The 26938-nt window shown below is 40.5% G+C and overlaps 1 protein-coding gene and 1 pseudogene across 1 annotated transcript in view; one reads left to right on the top strand and one right to left on the bottom strand.

Annotated features, from left to right (window-relative positions):
* IGFBP7 (insulin like growth factor binding protein 7) overlaps positions 1-26938 on the top strand; it is a 73874-nt gene that overhangs the window by 22091 nt on the left and 24845 nt on the right. The gene's annotated exons all lie outside the window — the stretch shown is intronic.
* LOC103005285 (protein FAM3C-like) lies at positions 18688-19426 on the bottom strand (annotated as a pseudogene).

Consider the following 26938-nt stretch of genomic DNA (forward strand, 5'->3'; position numbering starts at 1 on the left):
TGTAGAATGAATAAGGTATGATTTCTATCTTTAAGGTTCCTAGACTATAATATAAACAACCACATTCAAGCCTGTGACATAATTTTATTGTCTAAGCAGAATAAGTCTCAAGAAGCACCTGGGTCTCTTATCAGGTAATTCTCCTAGGGAGCAGCTCAGCACCAATTACATAAAAATTTTAAAAATTTTCCAGTGGGGAGGTAAAAAATAACAAAAAACTGGGGAGGGAAACAGAACAAGGAAATCACAAAAAGCAAGTTACCATCTTTATTTTTGAATAATTAATTTTAGATATTTTAATAGCACATAAAATGGTTGGTAGGGTGTACTTCTATTTTAATGTATAGAACATATAAAATGCAAGTTCTTTTTAGAATTTATTTTAATGTAATGCTTTTTATACAAAGTAGTGGCCATAGCAGGGTCAAACAGCTTACCCTGCTTCCTACTGCATGCAAAACAAATTCAAGATGGATTAGCACTCCAAATAGGAAAAAAAAATTTTTTTTAACAAAAAATTCAAGATGGATTAAAGGATTAAATGCAGAAAAGTAAAAGTAATAAAATAGAGCTATTCTGATAACCCAGAAATCATAAAGGAAAAGATTGACAGACTCAGCTACATACAAGTTTTAAGCTTATGTATTCAGTTAGTCAGTCATTATTTTTATTGGGAGCAAACTATGTGCCAGGCACTGTTCTTGATGCTGAAGATACAGCAGTGTGCTAAAGAGCCAGCATCGCTGCTCTCAAAGAGCTTACATGCTATATGGCAACCAGTACCACAAATAAATGTCTGTAAACAAAAACAAAAACAAACAAACAAAAACTTGAAAGACAGTCATAGCATGGAGAAATTATTTGCAAAATATGAAGAGTAAATATCTGTAATAAACAAGAGCTCATATGAATTGATAAATGACCCAAAGGCAAATAAACAGAAATTATAGTGAATTAAAGTGAGAACAAATGCTAATGGCCAATAAACATGTGAAGAGTTGCTCTGAAAAGTTGCTCAACCACACAAACAGTCCTGAAAATGCAATTAGAACAACAATGACATAACGGTGTTTCCCCCTTCAACTGGGGCTAATTTTTTAAAATTCCTAACTTGCATTGCTGGGAAATGTGTGAGGAAATGAGCACCCTCATACACTATAAGTGCAAGAATTCCTAACAAATTTTTGAAAGTGATCTAAGAACATCTATTAAAATTACGCATTCTCATACCCTTTGACCCAGAAAGCACATTTCTTGGAACCTATCCCACAGAAACAAAAGCACTAATACATAAGGACATATGTGTAAGAATATTTATTGTATCATAGTTTGCATATAGAAAAAAGTTGAAACATCCTGAATATTCTTAAAGAGGTACACCCGTGTTATGCAATATTTTGCTGTTATTGAAAAGAATGAAGTTGATTTATGTGTATTGACCTAATAAATCAATATATGATATATTGATCACTGATAACAGGCAATTTGTAGGGTGATAGGTATAAAATTTTTAATTTAAAAAATAAAATGAAAAAGTATATGGATGTATAAACTGTTAACAGGTTATTGGGAGGTTAGGATTATCATGAGATTAAAGTAGACAATTTACTGTCTCTATATACTTGTATATTGTTTTAATTGTTACAATGAGCATGTACTTTTTTTTTAATCATCTTGAAAAACAATTTAACTTATTCAATGATGTTTTGGAGGGTGGAACTGTAATCAAAGGTGGAAGTTGCAGGAAGGCTGATTTTAGTTCACCTAAAGGAAGAACCTTATAACAAGAACAGTGATTCAGCCATGGATTTGGGAACCTTGGGTGAGGGTCTCTGGAAGTATTCAGGCAGAGAACCATAAGCTGTTGGAGAGCAGACTTTTGTATCCAGTTTGAGGGTTGGACTAGATGACTCTTAACATTCTTTCCAACCCCAATAGTTTTATAATAGCTTAATGTTATACAGTGAGACTTGTGATCATTTTTTATTAAAGGTTTTTTTCATTGAAATATAATGGACATACAACATTATATTAGTTTCAGGTGTGCAACATAATGATTCAATATTTGTATACTTTATTGTGAAATGGCTACCACAATAAGTCTAGTTAACATTCATCATCACACATAGTTATAATTTTTTCTTGTGATGAGAACTTTTAAGGTATACTCTCTTAGCAACTTTCAAATATAGTATTATTAACTGTAGCCACCATGCTGTACATTACATCCCTATGACTTATTTTATAACTAGAAATTTGTACCTTTTGCCCGCTTCACCAACCCCCTACCTCTGGCAACCATAGTATCTATAAGTATAGTTCTCTGTATCTGTGAGTTCCATTGTTGGTTTGTTTTAGATTCTACATACGAGATCATAATGGTATTTGTCTTTCTTTGTCTGACTTATTTCACTTTTCATAATGCCTTCAAGGTCCATCCATGTTGTTGCAAATGACAAGATTTCCTTTTTTATGGCTGAATATTATTCCATTGTGTATATATACAGCACATCTTCTTTATTCATCCATCAGTGGACACTTAGGTTGCTTCCATGTCTTGGTTAGTGAAAATAATGCTGCAGTGAACATAGGGTTGCATATATTTTCGGGTTAGTGTTTTTGTTTCCTTCAGGTAAATACCCAGAAGTGGAATTGCTGAATCATAATGGTAGTTCTATTTTTAATTTTTTGAGGAGCCTTCATACTTTTTTCCATAGTGGCTGCACCAATATACATTCCCACCATCAGTGCACAAGGGTTCCCTTTTCTCCACATCCTCCCCATCACTTGTTATTTCTTCTTTTTTGATAGTAGTCATTCTAACAGATGTGAAGTGTTATTGCAGTTTTGATTTGCACTTCCCTGATGATTAGTGACATTGAGCACCTTTTCATGTACCTGTTGGCCATCAGTATGTCTTCTCTGGAAAAAGTGTCTGTCCAGATCCTCTGCCTATTTTTCAATCAGATTGTTTGGTTTTTGGCTGTTGAATTGTATGAATTATTTATATGTTTTGGATATTAACCCCTTATCAGATAATATGATGTGCAAATATTTTCTCCCACTGGTTGGTTACCTTTTCATTTTGTTGATGGTTTCCTTTGCTGTGCAGAAGCTTTTTAATTTGAGGTGGTTCCACTTGTTTATTTTTCATTTTGGTGTCAGATTTGAAAAATTATTGCCAAGACCAATGTCAAGGAGCTTACCCCTATGTTTTGTTCTAGGAGTTTTATGGTTTCAGGTCTTACATTCAAGTCTTTAATTCATTTTGAGTTAATTTTTGTGTTTGGTGTAAGATGGTGGTCCAGATTCATTCTTTTGCATGTGGCTGTCCAGTTTTCCAAACACAGCTGTTGAAGCGACTATTCTTTTCCCATTGTATGTTCTTGGCTCCTTTGTTGTAAATTAATTGGTCATAAATGGGTGAGTTTATTTCTGGGCTCTCTATTCTGTTCCATTGATCTATGTGTCTGTTTTTATGCTAAAACCATCCCGTTTGGATTACTACAGCTTTGTAATATAGTTTGAAATCAGGACACATTATGCCTCCAGCTTTCTTCTTCTTTGTCAAGATTGCTTTGGCTATTCAGGCTCTTTTGTGGTTCCATACAACTTTTAGGATTGTTTTCTCTATTTCTATGAAAAACACCATTTTGATAGGGATTACATTGAATCTGTACATTGTTTTGGGTAGTATGGACATTTTAACAATATTAATTCTTCCAGTCCATGAGCAAGGGATATCTTTCTATTTATTTGTATTTTCTTCAGTTCCTTTCATCAGAGTCTTATAGTTTTTAGTGTACAGATCTTTCACCTCCTTGGTTAAATATATTGCTAAGAATTTTGTTCTTTTCGATGCTGTTGTAAACGGGGCTGCTTTGCTTAGTTTCTCTTTCTGATAGTTCACTGTTGGTATATAGAAATGCAACTGATTTTTGTATATTTATTTTGTATCCTGCAACTTTACTGAATTTGTCTATTAGTTCTAACAGTTTTTTGGTGGAGTCTTTAGGTTTTCTATATATAACATTATGTCATCTGCAAATAATGACAACTTTACTTCCTCCTTTCTGATTTGGATGCTTGCCTAATTGCTCTGACTAGGACTACGAATACTATGTTGAGTAAAAGTGGCAAGAGTGGGCATTTTCATCTGGTTTATCATCTTAGAGGAAAAGCTTTCGGCTTTTCACTGTTGAGTATGTTAGCTGTGGGCTTATCATATATGGCCTTTATTATGTTGAGGTATGTTCCCTCTATACCCACTTTGTTGAGAGTTTTTATCATAAATGATGTTGATGAGCATGCACTTTTGTATTTTTTTTAAATACCAACAAAATTTAAAAAAAAAAAAACTGTACCATTACAGCATTGGTGATCCCTGTGTAACATGATAAAAGCTGCTAAATTTGTGAAGGGAAATTTTCTTTCCTTTCTTTTAATTACCAAAAAACTTAATTAGATTTCAAGTGTAGACTCATAGATCTAGAATGATTCTCAAGTGATATTTTAGTTCACCATAACCATCCAATGCCCACATCCTGTATCATCCCAGTCTATGAGATTTCAAACTTGTTAGCTCCAAAACAACAGTCCTGGAAGAGTTTTCTTGGACCACAGTTTAAAACCCACACTGGTCTAGAAGGGAAAATTCCAGAGTGTCCTTTGCAAACTCAGGGTTACTCTCAGGAAAGTCTTTCTTATTGTGACTCATGTCCTTTGGGCTGAAGCTTATGCCTATTTCCTCAGCTTCAGATATTAGAGACAAAAATATCAGAAATTATTCTTAGCCCCCAAAGGACCTCCTAGATGATTGCTTCAAACTTCCCATTTTTTTTAAAAGGATATTTATTTTACTTTTTTTTTTTTTTAAAGGAATTCCTTTATTTTTATTATTTATTTATTTATTTATTTATTTTTGGCTGTGTTGGATCTTCGTTTCTGTGCAAGGGCTTTCTCTAGTTGCGGCAAGCGGGGGCCACTTTTCATCGCGGTGCGCCGACCTCTCATTATCGCGGCCTCTCTTGTTGTGGAGCACAGGCTCCAGACGCGCAGGCTCAGTAGTTGTGGCTCACGGGCCTAGTTGCTCCGCGGCATGTGGGATCTTCCCAGACCAGGGCTCGAACCCGTGTCCCCTGCATTGGCAGGCAGACTCGCAACCACTGCGCCACCAGGGAAGCCCCCAAACTTCCCATTTTAAAGATGAAAAAGCTGAGGACGAGTGGAATGTGTAACATGCCTGTGGTGAGAGTGGTCCCAAAACCCACTTATCCTACCTGCCAGACCACACACTTTCTATTGCCTTAGTCATACCTTCCTCTCAGACACACACCAGCATCACCTAGTCGATTCTACATACAGTGCCTTTCACGCATTGATACAAGGTCTGTTAGATACGTACTACTTACAGAACTTCTGAAGCATAAACTAATTTATCAATATCAAAGGCCCAAGAAGGCAAAGCGATTTTCCTTCCTACTCCAAAGTAGGAGTGTTTCGGAGCAAGGATAAAACTCTGAATGACCCTCATTTTGTGCTGAGGACCTAGAACCTCCACTGGTTCCAGGCTCCATGCTAGAGCTTTGTTTTAAAATCAAGACCCCACAGGACCCACAGAACTAAGAGGATTTTTGGTTTTTTCAGTACCTATTCAAAACTGAAGCCCTGCAGCCATCAGGAAGCTCAAGTTCTTTGCTCAGCTTCTGCTTGTGTTTGGGCTAAGTGAAAATCCCTGGGTGGTAGTGGATGCTTCTAGCACCAAATGGTTTCTGTACAAAGTCCAAGCATTCCTCCTGGCCTGATAGGAGGGTTACACCACACACAGAGAAGGATGTGACTAACACTGAATGTGACTTCAGACTCTGCAAGTCCAGACAACTTCTGATAAACATTTAAACAGAGGTCAAGAATGTTTTCCTTTCTGAGGGGAAACTATGCAGTCTGTGGTGTGAGTGGGAGGGAGCAGAGGGGAATAAATCTAAACATCAGCTTCCTCCTTCCATAATTCTTAAGCATTTTAGCAGCAGCCATTTTTAATACTCTGACAGGCTTTCATACTTAGAACCCATAGCTGGGTGCTTGCCAAAAGAGAAGAGAGATGGAAAAGGTGAAGATCCAGCCATTCCAAAGTGATTACCAAGCAAGTTTAGAGCTAAGCAGGGCAATTAGGGCTGGTTTCCCTGTTTCCCACCCTCAGGCCACGAGTGCTCCAAAACGTATGCCCTCAAGACACAATGTAAGTACCCGGTTGGGATGCTCCCTTCCTATGCTGACAAAAGGGGGAAGCTCTGTAGAGGAAATGGGCGTTGACTTCTGGGGGAGGAAGGTGAGTTGGACCAGGTGGCACTTCTCAGCATCCTCAGCCCACCCGAGGAATTCTGGGGTGTTGGCCCAGGACAGGGAGGAGAGCTTGAAGAGCAGAGAGCCAGCATAGATGTCCCCTTCACAGGGGAAAAGAAAGCAGCATAGTTTCTGTGACCCAAAGCGCTTTCACTGGTAGTGCGGATACAATGTCTTGAGCACTTCCCTGCCCATGGGCTGTTTGGTTCGTCTCCTTACATTTCCTGGATGTGTGTGTGTTGAGGGAAGGAGATGTGGGGTGAAGACTGGCATTCTGTCTCCCCAGTACTAAATAAAAAGTAAGAAGAATAAATGTCACTCAGCAAGCTCCCTCTAAATGGGAGGAGGGGGGTTCAGTATTGGAAGAAGAGATGTTGATGTCAACTTTAGCGAAACCCTTCATGTATCTGAAATCAAAGTTCTTTTGAATATGTCAGCTTCAGTTATTTCAGCCATTACCTCTGTGGCCGGGAGCACTGAGGACCAATGTAGGTAGAATGCAACTGTGTCAATTACTCACTGTTGAGTTTTAAGCAGGTGGAGAAAAGATCTCATTTTGAAGTCATGAGTATGGAGTCATGGAATATTCCCATACTCCATTTTAGACACGAGAGAGAACTTTACTTTAAAAAGCTAGTCTTCAGAAAGCACATCCACTTGTTTGTTGATTTGTTTCTTCATGTAGTCATTCATTCATTCGTACATTCAAGTGCCCTCCAAGCCCTATGGTGGGCTCTGGGGGGATGGAATGGGCCATGTCAATGAGCCATTACTCAGAAAACTGGGAATCATGGTCAGCATGAAAGTTCTGGAGTTAAATGTACCATAGAGTCCTGGCCCTGCTACGGATACGCTCTGTGCAAGGTATTTAACCTCTCAGAGCCTCTGATTTCTCACCTGAAAATGGGGCTAATAAGCATAAACACCTCATTGGACTCCTGTTGAGAGTTATCTGAAATAACAGGAGAGAACCTGCGCCGTGCCTGGAATATAATAAGCTCAGTACGTGGTGGTAGAGGCAGTATTAGAGGTTATGGTAAGGATAGTAGTAATTTCTATTATTAGCGATTACTATTATTAATGAGACCAATAGCACAAGAGTGAGAGAGCAAAGCAAAAGTGATAGGTTTCAGCAGGCGAGAGATTGCTGGACAGGAGATGACTTGTGGGCTTTCTTTTCCTTGAGCTCTATTTTTTTCAATGACATCTTAGTGGAGAAATTTGGAAATTCCTTTCCCTTTGCATCGCATTTTCTATTACGTTCCTGAAGACCGAAGCTTTGGTGCAGAATTCAGCTGGAGGCTACATCCCAGCATTTGCATTGACCTTAGAGTGCTTAAGGTAATTATTCTGTCAATTATTTGACTTTTTAAAGTGTGCTTACCTTGAAGAACCTCTGCAAAGGAGGACCATGTTAATGTGTAACATGGAGATAAGCAGGGTGCTGCTCCTTTTTATTTCTTTTTTCTTTTTCCTGGCTGTTCAACTGGAAAACTGAAATGGTTCTATTTGCGTCTCATAGAGCAGTGTTGAAAGGTGGGGACGAAAGAGCTTTTACTAATGAAGTACAGCAGAATGTGAATTTTTGCAACACGAAATGCAAGGAATCACCTGCAATTTGTTTTGGTTTTAAGAGAAAAAAGGAAATTACAAGGCAATGTAATACCTTGCTTGAAAAAGTGACAAGAAGACAGCAGAGAGGATACTCTTGAGTTGAACCAAGTAGCTGTGTGCATCTCTTGTAGATGGAATGAGTGGTCCCTACTTGCATGGACAGCAAGTTCATTTTTCTCACCCTAAAGAGAGGGCATTAACCATCAGTGCTAGAGGAAACATGTGGAACAAGAAGGAACGAGCAACTGCAGCAGGAGGCCTGAGTTGAGCCCAGGAGGATTGGGGATCCTGTGGGCGGGAGCCAGCTCCACCCAGGTGGCAGCTCCCAGGCCAGCAGGCGTGGGTGGTGGAGCTGGTCCTCTCAAGTCCTAACAGCTTTTTTGGGAACTTTCTGTTGTTAGAGAAACCACCTCGTCATCATCCAAGTGCATTTCTGAAATGCCTGACTGTGCTCAGGGGTCTGTAAGCTCAGGATTAGCCAGCCCTCCAGGGACCTGGTCTGCATCACTAGCAAAGATCAGAGGAACTTGGTAGAGCCATTTTTTGAGAAAAAAAAAACCACCCTAAACCCACAAGTGAATGGAAATGCATATTTATATCACTGGCCCATCAAGGGTCAGGGTGTTTTGTGGGGAGGGAGAGAAATTGGTGATTAGGAATGAAGCTCTGGAATGTAAAGTTAGAAGATCTGTGGCGAAGACCGAGAAGAGGAGACTGAAGGCAAACACTGGATCTTGTACCACTTTTTCATCAGCTGCAGCAAGTAGTTGACTACACGTTGGTTAGCTGATATGTCGAGGCAGAATTTTAGGTTACCTGGAAGGTAATATGGGACAGTGGTTAGGAGCCTGGGTTCTAGAACCACATCGCCTGGTTTTGAATCCCAGCTCTACCATTTATAAGCCTCTTGACTTTAGGCAAATCACTCAACTTTCCTGTGCCTCAGGTGTCTCCTCTTGTGAAATGGGAGGCAGCCCCAACCTCACAGAATGGTTGAGAGGGTTAAATTAGTTACACACCTGAATGCACATGGTGAGCAGTCAATGAATAGGCGTAGCTGTTGTGAATGGCCATTGGTGGGGAGGTGAGGGGCAGGACTGAGTTGAGAGGGGAAACAATTAACATGAAATAGGATAACAGAGTATATGGTGGTTAGAAACTATGAAAGTCATTGGGTCCAGCTTCCTCCTTAACCAGGAAAACAAATCCTATTCCACTTTAAAATAATTAATTTGAAATCATAAATAACAGTGACCGTTTATTGAGTACTCACTGTGTGCCAGACAGCATGGGGAGCCCTGTGCATGCATCCTAACAATCCCATGGGGCCCTGGTACTTATTATTACCCCATGTTTATCAATGAGAAGACTGAGGCTCAAAATGTTAGGTAACTTACCCAACATCACCTAGGTCTGTCTGAATCCAGAGATTATGTTCACAACACAGCAGTTCTGTTCCCTTTGCTTTCCATTTTCTATCACATTCCTGAAGACTAAAGCTTCAGGACAGATTTCAACTGAAGGCTGCATCCCAGCACGTGCATTGGACCTGGAGTGCCAGGGTCATTGTTCTGTCAATTATTTGACTTTTTTTTTAATAAATTTATTTATTACTGTATATTTATTTTTGGTTGCACTGGATCTTCGTTGCTGCACGCAGGCTTTCTCTAGTTGCGGCGAGCGGGGGCTACTCTTGGTTGCAGTGCGCGGGCTTCTCATTGCAGTGGCTTCTCTTGTTGCGGAGCCCCGGCTCTAGGGCACGCAGGCTTCAGTAGTTGTGGCACACAGGCTCAGTAGTTGTGGCTTGCGGGCTCTAGAGCACAGGTTCAGTGGTTGTGGCGCACGGGCTTAGTTGCTCCGCAGCATGTGGGATCTTCCTGGACCAGGGCTCGAACCCGTATCCCCTGCATTGGCAGGCAGATTCTTAACCACTGCGCCACCAGGGAAGTCCCTATTTGACTTTTTAAAGTGTGCTTTCCTTGGAGAACCTCTGCAAAGAGAGGACTGATGTATTGTGTTCTATGGTCCCACTGAAGCAAATATTGAATACCCATGAATACATGCCTTATTTTGTTTTGTTCTATATAAATCCAGGCACCATATTTTGAAAAATACTTTAATTCCATTAATCTTGAGTAAATCATTTCCCAGTTCTTGGTTAGCTATTTAAAAGAAATGATAATATTAAGTAACAAAAAATTTTCCTTTGGAATCAATCCATCGTTTGATTGGATTTGATTGAAATTGTGAATAAAATGAAGAATTCATCCCTGACAACTCTCAGCCATTGCTCATCCATGCATGAATGCATTTTAAATTGTTAGAGATCTTCAACTGCTGACGAACGCTTTGTTACCTTGACTTTAAATATGTGATGTATCTTTGATCTTAGTGCTTCCTTTGGGAGTAAGTAAAATCAAGACTTCTCATTCCCTGACATGGCATCCCTTCAGATGTTAGAAGATACTTAACAGATAGTCCCCCACCCCAGGCATCTCTTCCTTAAGCTAAACACCCACATCACCTTCTATGTTAGTTTTCAGACCCCACACCAGTCTTTGATGGGTGGTTTCCACCCTTAAGAGTTTGAACAAGATCCAGGGCTGCAGGACTGACCGATCAATACAGAACACACTGCAGCCACAGGGTCACACAGATGCAGACCCAGATAGATGGCCTCCAGCCTCCTAGCCTCACTGATGTCATGGTAGACTCCATGGTTAAATAATAAAGGCAGGGTGATAAGTAGGAGCCAACAGAAGGATTTCCCCAAACTGTTTCAGAGTGGTCCATGGTAGAGGCTTCGTGTCATTGCTGTTGTTTGTATTTCAAGTGAGAGTTCCTCATGTTGGTTCTAACAAAAAGATCCTTGATATTCAAGATTTGTGTGGACTGTTCCTAAATTCTCAGGCACAAGTTCTAAAAATGAAAAGCTGTTCCTTCTTTTCATAAGAGGGGGCATTTGTAGCTATGTTTATCACAGATCCATGTTACAAATAGACAAGGGTGCATGGAAAGGGAGATGTTTAAGGTCATATATTATCATCAGGTGGCTCCTTTTGATCTAACTCCTACATTGCTCTGCTTTGTGTCCACCCTTTTTCTCAGATGTGAAATTGTTGGGCTTTATTTTTCCACTTGTCAAATTCTCTTCAGCTTTTTAACTGCTGTGTTGAACTCTTCTTTTCCTTAAAGGCATTTGGTTATTTTTTTAAATGTTTTTGCTTTACTGAAGGTTAATGTGCTTTTTATGGTTTTATAGTTACCTTGCAGAAATCTCATTAGAAAAGCACTTTAATATATTACTTGGCAACCAGACATCTGACAGTGTTCTAGTTCATTAGTTAGGAAACCTCCCCAGGCTTGGAGGAACGGACATTCCTCTGTGAATTGGGAAGCTTTGATCATTCCAGCAGGGGCCAGGGTTTATTTTAATGCATTTGAGGGGGAAGGGGAAGAGGTACTCTAAATCGGGCAAAATAAAAATAATACTGATTAAGAAAACAGTGAAACATTCTTGAAAAAGAATTGCACTTCATTTAATATTATTCTGTGGTGTCTCTTGAGTCCTTTGAAGACAGGACTTATTTTAGAAAATGAGTCTCTTTCCGTGGCAAGAGCCTAGTTAAACAGACTCACTCCAGATCACAGATCACATTGAAATGATCCTAATGAGGGTAGACTTTTCAAAGCTATATTCATTTTACCATGAATAAATGGATTCAAGTCGTATTCGTGGGTTTTTAATTTTCAACTTTGAATTTGCAAACTATCAAATTCCTTCAAAGCTATGGTGTGCAGAGAAGGATCTGCCTAATAGGATTGCTTTATTTTTAAAGAAAGATGCCCTTTAGCAAAGCACTGGGCTTTGAAGTGTGATCAGTCAAGGGTCCAACAGGCATGGATTTCCCACATGACACTGTTTCTTGTTGAGTTTCAACCAGATTTAATATCTCTCATACAAAAAAGCTACCCCGAGGGCTTCTAGTGCGTTCAAAGTAGATAATGCTATATAGTTTCAACACACATTATACCAAATGAAGTACAAGTTCCTTAAGCACGGCAATACTTGGGTGCTGGTGACTTTTTTTTTTTTTAAGGAGCTGTATCTTTTTTCTTTTAATTGAAAGACTTGAAGCAAGCAGTCTGAAAAGGTGTTTAAAAAAAAAAAAAGAGGGCTCAGTTATTAGAATGGTATAAATAGGGCAGCAAGCAAATGGTCGTATGAAAGGAGGGCCTCCTCCTTTATCAAGAGATAAAGGGAAGGGAATGGAGCATTTTGGCAAGAGTGACATTGAGCCGCTGAAGTAAGGCTGGAGAGGAAACGAGCATCCTGCGCAGTGACAGACATAAAGGAAAGAAGCATGTAGTGCTTTTCGGCTTGCCTGATTGACAAGCAGAACCCAGTTGCCAATGATGGCTCACTTTCACCTTTTAATACCTTCCAAGGCAGGTGGGAGAGAGGGAGGGACGGGCAGAAACAATAAATGGTTTAGTTCTGGGTTAGAGGTGCATTTTCCAAAGAAAATGCAGTTTGGAGATCTGTGTGCTCAGACCAGGACCCGCTGTGTGAGTCACTGGCCTCAGGCAGGTTACTAAGTACCCACACACACACACACACACACACACACACTGTGTTTCCTCATCTCTGGGCATTAGGGGTCACAGAGGCTCTCAACCAACTCCACAGCTCTGTGCTGTGGGTCAGGTAAGATAACACACTTTAGAAAGCTCTCCACAAATGGGCAGTGATGGTGGGGCAAGCTGGAGGTGGTGATATGACTGTGATGTCTTATCCTGACTGACTCCAAGCCTGGCCAGTTCCCTCGCAGCCGTGCAAGCTCATGGGGCTACTCAGAAGGCCCATCTTATTGCCCCTTCTGATCCAGAGACCCTAGTTCTCAGGCAGTTCTGGCTTTCTTTATAACCACCTCCCTTCCCGCAGCAAGGGTTCACAATCCGCAGAGAAAAGCTGTTCAAGACAGGACCTCTTAAGCAGGCTCAAAGTTTTGAAAGCCACTGTGGACCTGCCTTCCTGAGTCCCCAGATATCCCCCCATGCCAAGTACAGTCGGCCCTCCAAATCCATGGGTTTTGCGTCCTCAGTATACCGAGAGCCGACTGTATTCATTGCACTGAACCATTCTATGTAAGGAGCTTGAGCATCTGTGGATTGTGGTACCCGTGAGTACTCCTGGATCCAAACCCCTGCAGATACTGAGGGAGGACAGTAAGCGCAGCACCAGTGTGGCTCCCTTAGACCTGTCATGATATTGACCCAGCCCAGCCCCCTCTGCTGGGCTGGGAGCCAGGACTGTGGGCCGGGGTGATGGCCCAGCGTGTGCTGTTAGAGGATCCTGCCCACTGAGTGACCACCCAGGAAAAACCAAGGGAAGCTGTCTTACCTTGTGTGTGTTGGAACCTGCCAGTGTTGGAATCTGGGGTTGCTTAGTCTAAGCCTGAATGATCAAGAACCGGGGACAGTGCCAGACTGAAAGCGAACATTTGTTTGTCAGCACAGATGGAGGAAGGAAATAGGCCTGCTAAATGTAACAGCTCCAGTAGGCCTCCTACTGACTGGTCCTTCTCTCCTTACCCACGCGGAACTCGCCTGATTTGATGAGACATATATGTACTCAATAGCAGCATGGAACATGGTGTTTGACTAGAAGAGGCTTTCCAAAGGCTAGAACAAGAAAGAGGAACATTCTTTGTAAGTTCCAAGCTAGTGTTTCATACCCCAGAGATATAAGAAATGGTGCCTTCAGTAGGACCTAGAGTTGTGCATCGATCAGCATCACTTTTGGCCAGAATATACTCCTGCTGCACCTTGTACTGATTCACACACTTCCTCCAGCTAGGTTTCACCACTGCCACATGCACAAGGACCGAGGGGCTTCCTTAACTAGGTGAGCCTGGTGTGTTTAGAGCAGAAGAAATAGCATGTAGTGAAAAACGAACACGTGCAGGGAGAGCCCATCTGCAGAAAAATTGGCCTTTTTAATTAGCAGTTTTGTTTCAATACATTCTTTAATACATTGTGTTGTACTGTTCAGCATTGATCTTCAAGATCGATCACATTTGTTTTTCAGGAGGAATCAATCTTAACCAAATAGAAAAATGCACTGAGGCCCCCCTGTGTTCGTTGCTCATTACTCCTCCCCCAAATTTGTGAGCTGGCTCAAGTCGTCTTAGGCATTCAGAAGAGAAGCATTCTTATTTAAACTTTTGGTGATTCATTTTGCATATCTTTGAGACCGATTATGGTCTCATAGAGGTTCAGGCCCACAGTCAGAGATTGAGAAACTTCCATCATTATCAATGTGGCCTGTGGCGCCCACCTCATTTTAACTAGAGCTTTATGGAAAGGAGTGATTGGGGCCTGACTTCTGCCTCCTACAAACTAATCTTTTTCAACGGTGTGCACTTCTTTCTGTCCCCCAAAGGGATTTGTTAAATGTGATTTTCAGCGGGAAGTGCGCTTTTTTTATTTGTTAGCCATAATGGAAATGCATAGATAAACAGAATCTGTGTGAATATAGTCAGATTTGGGAGTGGGGGACAGGATAGGGGAAACAAAGATAGAAAAAGCTCTGTCAAACATGAAATGAGGGGCAGGACAGGAATAAAGACGCAGACTTAGAGAATGGACTTGAGGACACGGGGAAGGGGAAGGGTGAGCTGGGACGAAGTGAGAGAGTGGCACTGACATGTATACACTACCAAATGTAAAATAGATAGCTAGTGGGAAGCAGCTGCATAGCACAGGGAGATCAGCTCGTTGTTTTGTGACCAATTAGAGGGGTGGGATAGGGAGAGTTGGAGGGAGATGCAAGAGGGAGGAGATATGGGGATATATGTATATGTATAGCTTATTCACTCTGTTATACAGCAGAAACTAACACAACATTGTAAAGCAATTAACCTCCAATAAAGATGTTAAAAAAAAAAACATGAAATGAGTATCTACTTGATTTTCATTTTTGTTTAAACCAGCCTCCTCTTTATAAAATTTATTTCTTAATAAGACAACATTTTACAGTGAGTCTGATCAGCGTTTTGAAGAGAAAACATCTTACTGTGGAAGGACTTCTAGAAGAAAGAAAGACTCACCTAAGATTCCTGCAGGAGATCTAAAGAGAACTCCTGGTGGCGGGCCTCCCATCTGTGTTTTGTGGTGAGGGACCATAAACAACCCAGAGAGAGAGAGAGATCCCAGTAACTGGAAGTTCCCCCGTGGCCCGGCCTCTGCTTCCTGCCCAGCTTCTGCTCATTTGCCATCTTTATTCTTCTCTTCTGCTCCGTCCAGCCCCACAGATGGTCCAAGAGACTCAGAGGGGCCTTCAGGCTTCTACACCAATTTGAGTTTCCTTCCTGGGCGAGTCAGTGTGTCTCAGGGTAATATTCTGTCCTGAAACCATACAAGGACAGGATATAACAGTCTCTGTCACTCCTGGCAGCACACCTGGAGGAAAGCCTGAGAGTGGTGGCCTGGAGGAAGCCCCCCGCCCTGGACCCTACTGTATGTCTGGGCAAGAGGCTCAGAACATTTCTCTAGTCTTGGCTAGAAAGGCTTCCTTAGAGCTTTGGCTTTTCTCTCATGTCCTTCAGATGGATTCTGCACACCAGAATGGCAGTTGAAAAGCTTCACAGAATTAGCTTTTAATGTTAAAAACAAACAAAAAAAGCAAGTTGAGGGATGACTGAAGAGAAAGCACACTCCAGCTGTCAGACAGCTTTGAGAGCATTAGTGGATGTTCTAAATTTAAACATAATTTGTCCCTTTCTCCTTATCCATATAACACCCGAAGTTTCCTTTCACTTGCCTCCCTGCCTTCCACTAACCCCAGTCCTGGTTTACTACGTGGCGATGATAATTATGTATATGCATCTTGAAAATTTAACCCTTCATGTGCCATTTCCTCTCTTTCGATATTTTCTTTCCTTTTTTGTGGAAAATGATATAACAGAAACTTGCCATCTGTACGTTCTTCACTTTTAAAAAAAAAAATTATTTATTATTTATTTCTGGCTGCGTTGGGTCTTCGTTGCTGCATGCAGGCTTTCTCTAGCTGTGGTGAGCGGGGGCTACTCTTCGTTGTGGTGCGCGGGCTTCTTTTTTTGATAAACTTTAATCAAATTAAAGTCAGGAATATAAAGATTCTTCCTCAATTTTTCTTTAATTTCCCACATATCACTTATTTTCCTACTGTCTTTGCTGAATTTTAACAGTCCGGGAAAGCCTCTATGATTACAAATAAAAAAATACACATCCATAAGTCCTTAAACACCATTTAAAAAAACCAAAGTGTCAATGCCAAATTTCTGATTTTAATGAAAATTCTGAACATTAAATGAGCATTGCTGCATTTACAATGCTGATTTTTAAAAGCTATCTGAAAATAAAATATAGTAAAATTATTGCTTCCCAAAGTTATGTTGATATAATCTATACAAGGCAGAATTGAAACAATAGCAAACTGCATGAAAACAGTTACATAACCCATCTTTATCCCTTCTTTTGACATTTTATACAGCTCTACAAGACTATCACGTTAGAGTCCGTATCTTGAAAGGGATGTCCTGCCATCTAGGTACTTAAATTCTATCCATGTTAAGATATATCCTGAGGATATTAGTGTGTTTACCCATAGGAATGACTTTAATTTTGCATGTTAAAGCAGTACAATACACGCTTGACAAATCTCAGTGTGAAGTTCTATAGGCATATTACTTTGCCAGATAATACAAAAAAATTCACAATGCAAAATCAAGAGTAGTTATTATTTAAAAAAAAAAAAAGCAACACTTATTTCACAATCCCTGGAACTGTAAAATAGCCATTCTTTTAATTTACAGAATTGAGGAAAGTATTTTAAATGTCAGAACACACATGCTGAATGTGATTTAGTGTATCAGCACCAAAAATCTGAAAAGTCTACAAAAATTGTTTAGATGTGCAAGGTGCATACATGAATTATATTCAGTTTGAGGGAAGAAACAGTACCCCCAAACACACTGATATTTAAGAAATAGCTGAATAACTCTCACCTTGGTTTATAACAAAATAAAAAATACCGCTTTTAAAAAAAAAAAAAAACGCTTTTAATTTTTCTTATATAAGTCATCTAAAATTTAGATCCAAAATTGAAGTGCTGCCTTTTACTGTGAATAGCAGTTTGATCGTTACATTTTTTATGTTCCAGTTTAAGACACTTCACACACAACAGATATTTAATGCCCTAAAAATATTTTAAAAACTTGAGTCATTTTGTGAACATCTGAAGTTAGATCTCTTATATTTTTATGTAGAGTTGGGTATAAAGTCATTGTGTGTCAAATAAAATTATTTTTAAATGTTATCAGTCCCAATCAGTAATTAGAACTTTTCTAAATATGTCATCATCTTTTCAGGCAAAAATTACTATTATGAAGTTAGATGAAAGTAAATACAGAATTTCTTGGTTTACAATCCAAAATTATTGTGACATTAAAGCATGCCTCTTTCCGAACCATTTGGTCAATGCTGATGACACTTAAATAAGGAAAACTTAGGCCAGTATTGCTCTAACTATACTGACATGCTGTCCTGAATGACCTACCAAGGCTGGGGAAGGGACCTGGCCTGGTTCCTCAGCTCTGTGAAGTTGCCCCCTCCTGTCTTGCTCTAAATAGCTTATACAAAATCAACTTATGCACACTGTTAACACAGAATCCAGCAAGCTACAGCCCTGATGCCACCTACATTTATATATTTACTTTTTTTTTTAATTTTTATTTATTTATTTATTTATTTATTTATTTATTTATTTATTATTTATGGCTGTGTTGGGTCTTCGTTTCTGTGCGTGGGCTTTCTCTAGCTGTGGCAAGCGGGGGCCACTCTTCATCGCAGTGCGCGGGCCTCTCATTATTGCGGCCTCTCTTGTTGCGGAGCACAGGCTCCAGACGCGCAGGCTCAGTAGTTGTGGCTCACGGGCCTAGCTGCTCCGCGGCATGTGGGATCCTCCCAGACCAGGGCTCGAACCCGTGTCCCCTGCATTGGCAGGCAGATTCTCAACCACTGCGCCACCAGGGAAGCCCTATATATTTACTTTTTACTGTGTACATTAAACAAAGAATTCTGTTGTGCTTTTCACATATTGGATATCAGTCTTCATATTTTATTTCTAGGTTTCTTGGGAAGGGAAGAGAAAGACTAAGAAAAGAAATAGAACAGGGGAGTCAGACTGTAAAGTAACATTACACACACAACTAGCCCAATATCTTTTTAATTTAAAAGATACTATCATCAAAAGGTTATATATATATATTTATATATATATATATATATATATATATATATATATATATATAAGTCTCCTCCCTAAAATCCATATTATTCCATGATAGATTTTCACAGTGACTAGTATATATATCGATATATTTTTCAAATCTGTTCAGTTATCCATTGGGTAATGGTTTTAGAATTAAAAGATGCCATTATCATCGCAGTCTGAACATTGTACCATTAGGGAGATGTGCTTAGAAATGGTTCAGTGATTTGCTCATTATGATGACTATTTACAAAGATGTCTATTTACCTTAGCAATAAATAATCCTGATACCAAAAGAGATAATGGTCATGCACACACCGAGATGGCTGCATGCTCTTAAAATATTTACATGTAGTTTTTCCGTTAGGGCTTTCCCATTAGCAAGTGAAAGTGTGCTCCCTTCAATTTTCTCCACATCAGTCTTGCTTCTGGGGAATGCATCCTTCCATTTCTACAACTTCGGGCCATCCTTCATATTTGTTTGTGTTCTTATTCTTTATGTGCTGTTCAAAAGGGCTTTTTGTCTTAATGCCTTTTCCACCACAGAAGACCCAGTTGTCTCTAAAACCAAGATGAGTAATAGATGTACTCCCCAATTCAGCAATGAGCTGCCGGGCCTCATCATTAAGTTTGGTTGCTCCATCATCATATGTTCCCATTAAGACTATTGTTCCATCTTGTATGGCCTTCAGAAACTCAATAAATGAGGCCACATTTCCTCCCCACATGTCAGAATATCTGGTTTCTATTAGATCTCCTGTTTTTCCATTTACCTAGGCAACATTGATTCCTCTTCCAACATTATTCTTAACACCACTCATTAAAACATTATCCTCCAGGCAGATTTTGGGTCCTACCACATTGGCTGCTCCACTTGCCATTTTAAAAGCAAAATGCTTCTCAGGGCAAGCTTTTGAGATCCCACACTTATATCTGGGAGGTTTTGTGGAACATGCAACTGCGTCCAATGCTGACCTTGCAAATAGGTTTCCTAAACTCGCATCCATTTTTATTTCAAATGCTTGAGAAATAACATAGAATGTCAGTAAAAAATACTGCCACAGCTACCACCAACTTTGCAGCACTTGCTACCCTCATGTTTGGTTTTTCAGTCTGTGGCACTTTTCATTAAATAAGCTCTGGCCTCCCGCCTGTCTCTCCGCCTCGTGCGCCCCCTTTCTGGCCTCCCCGCGGTCAGCCTTGCAGGAGGCCGGTCAGCCTTGCAGGAGGCCGACAGGAACCACTGCCGCCTCCCACTCTCTCCTCCGGCTCCTCCCCGGTGCACGGGCTTCTCCTTGCGGTGGCTTCTCTTGTTGCGGAGCACAGGCTCTAGGCGCGTGGGCTTCAGTAGTTGTGGCGTGTGGGCTCAGTAGTTGTGGCATGCAGGCTCAGTAGTTGTGGCTCACAGGCTTAGTTGCTCCGTGGCATGTAGGATCTTTCCAGACCAGGGCTCGAACCCACGTCCCCTGCATTGACAGGCAGATTCTTAACCACTGTGCCACCAGGGAAGCCCTGTTCTTCACTTTTGACCCCAATCATGTATTAACGGATAGAAAGTATTTCAGTCTTCTTATTTTTCTCTGCCATTGCTGATGCATTACTAGGCTCCTTTTATCTGGGCATTATTAGCTCATTGCTTATCTGAGTCTTCACTGGCTTCTGTTTTGCCTTGATCTCTTGGATATGATGTCTATAGGTCTTGTCTCTATGGAGAATTAGATAGTAAACTGGCGACAGCAGTCCTTTGATTGGAGCTTAGCTTTTTCAGATGCTCAGATTTTTTTTTTTATTATTACTTATTTGTACTTTTTTTCATGGCTAACATTTTTCTGATTCTTTGCCTGACAGTTTTTTTTTTAAAATAAATTTATTTATTTTTGGCTGCATTGAGTCTTCGTTGCTGTGTGCGGGCTTTCTCTAGTTGTGGCGAACGGGGGCTACTCTTCGTTGCGGTGCACAGGCTTCTCATTGCGGTGGCTTCTCTTGCTGCGGAGCACGGGCTCTAGGCGCATGTCAGATGTTTTTTCAAGCGTGCTTCTTCTGAAACCTCAACATATCTCCAGATCAATGATTCCCAAACTTCTGGGAATTGTAACAACCTATCCTTACGTTTGGTTTGTATGAGATCCTACCTCCCTTTTCACCCTATCAATCCTCCAGGAAGAAGAGAACAACATTTTTGTTTTTTAATGTAAAAACAAGTAAAAAATTTTTTAGTTTTGAGGGGGTTTGGGGATGACATGACACTTAGTGGTGTATTGGAAAAGGCGTTGCAAAAAAGGAATCACTGCTGTGAATCTTGGAATAAGGTCATTTTAATCTCACTCACTATTTCCTTTTTTTTTTTTTAATTGAGGTAGAAAATGCATAACATGAAATCTACCCTGTTAACAAATTAAGTGTACATACAGTATTATTAAATATATGCACATTGGTATACAGCAAATTTCTAGAACTTTCTCATCTTGCAGGAACATTGAACAGCAACTCTGCATCCCCCCTACATCTAGCCCCTGGCAACCACCATTCTACTTTCTGCTTTTATGAGTTTGACAACTTTAGATCCTTCATGTGAGTGAAATCATGCAACATTTGTTTTTCTGTGACTGGCTTATTTCACTTAGGTTAGTGTCCTCAAGTGTCATCCATGTTGTAGTATATGGCAGACTAATCTCACTCACTATTTCCTAAAGTGTGACTATAAGACCCTTAAGGAAAAAAACAAAGTCTTTTATAGTTTCTATGGGCTGTTTAAGGTTACAAATGCTCACAGTTAAGGCTTATGTTTGGGGGATCCTGGGGGGATATAAGGTCCAATTCTTTTTTATATAGTGATGAAGTAACATAAAAATTCTAGGAGAGCATGTACAAAGAACAGTCCTTGAAAATGCATATTATCATTATTGCAGTTATCTCCTTGAGATTTAGCCATAATGACCCCGAGTCAATAAATGTCTATCCATGAGGACTGTACAAATGTGGGGGGTTTTGCCATAACCCTTGAGGAAAGAACTGTATGACAAAAACAAAAAACCCTCCTTCTCCAAAAAGAGATTATGATTAATTAAGGGACAACTCTAGTTGACGGTAGAAAAAGCTCAAAGATGTTGTATTAGTTATTTACTGCTACACAATAAATTAGTCCAAAATTTGCAGCCTAAATAAAACAACAATGAATATCTATTATCTCATACAGTTTCCATGGGTCAGAAATTTGGGACTGGCTTATCTAGATAGTCTTTGGCTTGGGGGTCTCTCATGAGGTTGCAGTCAAGATGTCAGTGGGGGCTAGTCATCTGAAAGTTTGAGGTTGGAGAATCTGTTTCCAAATTGGCTCACTCACATGCCTATTGTCATGAGGACTTAGTTCCTCATCACATGGACATCTCCATTGCACTGCTTGAGCATCCTAACAACATGGCAACTGGCTTCTCCCAGACCAAGTGATATAAGAAAAAGCAAGAAGGAAGCTGCAATGCCTTTAACGACCTAGTCTCAGAATTCACATATTGTCACTTCCACCACATTCTTTTCATTAGAATGGAGTCACTAAGTCTAGCCCACATTCAAGGGGAGCAGAATTCGGCTCCACCTAAAAAGGGAGGATTTGATAAGGGGATGGGAGACCCATGAAGCAGAAGGGATGAACAGGATCTGGACCAGATACTCTAGTGATACCTGGAGACAAAGAGAAAGAGAATGTGGACACAAACTCCAATCTGTGGCTGGCATGGGGGCTGGTAGTGGGGGAGGGAACTGGGGGAACAACTGGCCAGCCAAACCAGAGAAGTGATACAGGTAAGAGTAGTGGCTTTGACCATGAGCAAGGGTGGGTGCTCCAGGCCAGCGCAGGAGCTTGGCACTCCTGGAGGGGGAAGTACTTTTCCCCAAAATGGCTTTCCTTTGCTGTTGCTGAACTTGAACAGTGCTATCAGGCCTTCTTCACTAGAGATGCTTCTTCAGCTCAGCAAGGAGCTGGCTCAGAACCCAGACTCCACATGGGAGGAGGGCTAACATCTTGGTGCTGTTTGCCTCTGGAGCTGCCCCTTTGAACATGTCCACCTGTTGGCATGTTCAGAACTCCATGCCTTGAGAGTGAGCCCTTTTCTGTTTTCACTATGGAGTTTGATTCCAGGGATGGCCTCTGTGTTTTCTCCAAAGCCTCTTTCTGAAACAACTTTTGTTTACCTCCTAAATTGCCCTTCTAGCCTCCTTAGACTGAGTTGATTTGTCTTGATGGATGAATCAGATTCTTGAACTCACCCTCTTTGGCTCCAGTTTTCTTGGCAGAGAACACAGGAAGATAGTTTCTGCTTATGTGCGTGTTTGGGGAGCATTTTTTTTTTTTCTTTGTTTTTCTGTCTCAGCCACAACCCGTGGGCGAGCCCAGCACCTGGGACCTTGACAAGCCTCTGTGTGTGCGTGGGTTGAGGTCACATAGGGAGTTCCTCCCAGTATCGTTTGTCATGTCTCCGAATTCCAGAGCAGACTGCAGTTTCCCAAATCCCAGGCTCATGGAAATTGGGGGAATTACTTTTCTGGAGCCAGCTTTATCTTACTTGTCCATGTTCCATTCATGCAAATTGGAAATACTCCTACAACTAAACTGTGTGCCGCCCTTCTGCCTGGGAAATGCAGCTGTTCATGCTTAATGCTTTTGCTCAGCGCCTTTCTAATCTCTCAGCTTCACACTGTTTAAATGGCAGCCAGCTGATTGAGAACAGATAATGTTTTTTCTGATTATTAATAAAGTACAAGGAGATGAATTCATACAGTTCTAGTTCCGCTTCTGCCAGCATCCTGGAATGAGTGTAGGCAAATGTTGAACCAGCGCCCCCATGAGAATTTGGACAAGATGGATCTTAGGGTCCTTCTACATCTAAAGGTCACTGGCTATATGATAATTTAAGAACATGGAAGTATTAATAGGGTAGGATTTATTTACCACAAGAGGAGAATCTCAGTACTGTCTCCTGTCAACCATCCCACCGGAAATGCCCTGTCTGTCAGCTGGTGCTTTTCCTCTGCACGTGGAATCAGCAATTCTTCTTTCACGCTTGGAAACAGACTTTAAAGTGGACCTTTTTCACTTAAAACCTCACATAAATGTGTTTAACATGTTTAGGGAACTGGGGTTTATGCTTTGCTGATTGTTTCTTTTAAATCCATCTTTTCCAATATAACATTATTGCTTGTCAATATAGACTTGCCCTTTTGCACTTTTAAATAGTTGCCCCAAACTTCACTCTGGTTTCTCCCACTAAAAGTCTGACCCATGACCCCCAATTTTTAAATCTTATAAACTGACTAATAAGGCAGCATTTTGCTATAGAATCAGCCTTTATCTTTTGTCTCCTGGGTTTTATCTAAATTTTTTAACGAAATTGCTACTTTTGTATAGATTTTTAACATATGATCTATGTTAATGTAAGCACAAGAATACAGCATCAGCACCTCTGGCCATTTTATTGCTCTAGTTGAGTAGCTGGGTCAGGAACATCAACAGAGTATCCCTAAACGTTGGCCTGTTTTTACCTATGAACAGCTGAAGACCAATTTTTAAATAGCCACAGTAATCAAAATTTCTACCCAAATGGTAAAACATGCCCTTGTACAAACTCTGGAATAAAAGTAGTTATAACTAGCTAGCCCCCCAAAATCTTTTAAATAACAACAAAGGAAGCCAGTCTCTTGGAATGGTTCCTAAAGTCTTGCTACTTAAACCTTTACATGAAAGCACAAAACCTGGTGTATATTTTGGTAACAGCATCAGTACACTCAGCTACTCAGGTTTGTTGATCATCTACTCAGTGCCAGGCACTGGGATACAGAATAGAACTTGAGAGAAGTTGGCCTGTCCTTATCAGCATTGAGCCCACAGTCTCATAGGGTGCGAAGACACAGTTAAAGCCCTGAGAAATTGCTGTGATGAGGGTAAATAGAGCCATACAGGAACAAGGAAGGAGGCCCTCGTTCTACTTATTGAAATATAGTTGATTTACAATGTTGGTTAATTTCTGCTGTACAGCAAAGTGACTCAGTTATACATATATATACATTCTTTTTTATATTCTTTTCTGTTATGGTTTATCTCAGGATACTGAATATTGTTCCCTGTGCTATACAGTAGGACCTTGTTGTTTATCCATTCTATATGTAACAGTTTGCATCAACTAACCCCAAGCTCCCGGTCCATCCCTCCCCTCCCCCAACCTTGGCAACCACAAGTCTGTTCTCTATGTCTATGAGTCTGTTTCATAGATAGGTTCATTTGTGTCATATTTTAGATTCCACATATAGGCGGTATCATATGGTATTTGTCTTTCTCTTTCTGACTTACTTTGCTTAGCATGATAATCTCTAGATCCATTCATGTAGCTGCAGATGGCATTATTTCATTCTCTTTTATGGCTGAGTAATATTCCATTGTGTGTGTGTGTATATGTATATATTTATACACCACATCTTCTTTATCCATTCATATGTCGATGGACACTTAGATTGTTTCCATGTCTTGGCTGTTGTAAATAGTGCTGCAGTGAACATTGGGGTGCATCTATCTTTTCGAATTATAGTTTTCTCCAGATATATGCCCAGCAGTGGGATTGCTGGATCATATGGCAACTCTATTTTTAGTCTTTTGTGGAACCTCCATACTGTTCTCCATAGTGGCTGCACCAATTTACATTCCCACCAGCAGTGTAGGGAGGGTTCCCTTTTCTCCACACCCTCTCCAGCATTTGTTATTTATAGACTTTTTTTAATGATGGCCCTTCTGACCAGTGTGAGGTGGTACCTTATTGTAGTTTTGATTTGCATTTCTCTAATAATTAGCAATGTTGAACGTCTTTTCATGTGCCTTTTGGCCATTTGTATGTCTTCTTTGGAGAAATGTCTATTGAGGTCTTCTGCCCATTTTTCAGTTGGGTTATTTGTTTTTTTGTTATTGAGTTGTATGAGCTGTTCATATATTTTGGAAATTAAGCCCTTGTTGGTTGCATCATTTGCAAATATCTTCTCCCAGTTCATAGGTTGTCTTTTTGTTTTGTTTATGGTTTCCTTTGCTGTGCAAAAGCTTATAAGTTTGATTAGGTCCCATTTGTTTACTTTTGCTTTTATTTCTATTGCCTTGAGATACTGACCTAAGAAAACATTGGTACGATTTAGATCAGAGAATGTTTCGCCTATGTTCTCTTTTAGGAGTTTTATGGTATCATGTCTTATGTTTAACTCTTTAAGCCATTTTGAGTTTATTTTTGTGTATGGTGTGAGGGTTTCTTATAACTTCATTGATTTACATGTGGCTGTACAAATTACCCAACACCACTTGCTGAAGAGACTGTCCTCCCCATTGTATATTCTTGAGGAGGCCCCCATTCTAAATAAGGGGGAGGGGGATGAGGAAAGACGTCAAGGGAGGTTTGTCAAACAAAAAGATAACTGAGATCTAAAGGATATCTAGGGGTTAACCAGGCAAAGATGGGGAGGAATGGGAAATGGGGAGAATGTTCCAGGAAAAGGAATGACATGCCCAAAGGCTAGGGGCCAGGGAAAGCAGGACACATTTGAGGAACACTGAAGTTCACTATGGCTGGAGCTCAGAGTTCAGGAGGGTCGAGGCAAGAAAGGAGGCTGGGAACATACTCAGGGCCAGATCTTATTTATTCTGGATTTTATAGTTTAAATAAATGTAGTCATTTCGAACCCTTCTCCCCTTTCTGGCAGTTAAATTTTTTCTCAAGATGAAGATGTAAATCTGAAACATATCTAAGCCCAAAGAGGAGACATTTTCACTAATAGAAGGATTGCTTGGCTCTGCCCACGAATGTTTACTAACTGTTAACATTGACTTTTAAAGTTTTCTATAAAAAAAAAAAAAAAGGGCTTCCGTGGTTGCGCAGTGGTTAAGAATCCGCCTGCCAATGCAGGGGACACAGGTTCAAGCCCTGGTCTGGGAAGATTCCACGTGCTGTGGAACAAATAAGCCCATGCACCACAACTACTGAGCCTGCACTCTAGAGCCCGCAAGCCACAACTACTGAGCCCACACACCACAACTGCTGAAGCCCGCATGCCTAGAGCCCGTGCTCTGCAACAAGAGAAGCCACCACAATCAGAAGCCTGCGCACCACAACGAAGAGTAGCCCCCGCTCGCTGCAACTAGAGAAAGCCCACGTGCAGCAACAAAGACCCAACACAGCCAAAAATAAATAAATAAATTTGTAAAAAATAAAGTTTTCATAGGATTCCTGCTTATATAAGGTACTTTCTAAGAAGATGGCATCTTCTTAATGATTTGCAAAACAAAACATGAAGCATATTTTCAAATACTGATTTTCACATTAAACATTCATTGAAACCATTCAAATCTAATGAAAAGGCCTGGCGTTCTCAGACTGTTTTATTCTAAGATGTGGTAGGACTCTATGTGGTCGCGGTAGAGTTAACATCTGCTGAGCATTCAGTATGAGCAGGATAATTCTGACCTGTTTGGGGTTACAAGTCCAAACTGCTTACCCAGAACCCCTCAGAAAATACCCCTGAAACATTTCAGGCCGGAGTGTGAATGGTGAGCCGTGACCTCTGTTTAGGATTCTCACAGTTGTGTAATCTTTTCTCCAAAAGACATTAATGTTTTCATTATCTTGTTTTTCTTTTCTTCATGAT

Source organism: Balaenoptera acutorostrata, chromosome 5, assembly GCF_949987535.1.
Source record: "Balaenoptera acutorostrata chromosome 5, mBalAcu1.1, whole genome shotgun sequence".
NCBI classification, from domain to species: Eukaryota; Metazoa; Chordata; class Mammalia; order Artiodactyla; family Balaenopteridae; genus Balaenoptera; species Balaenoptera acutorostrata.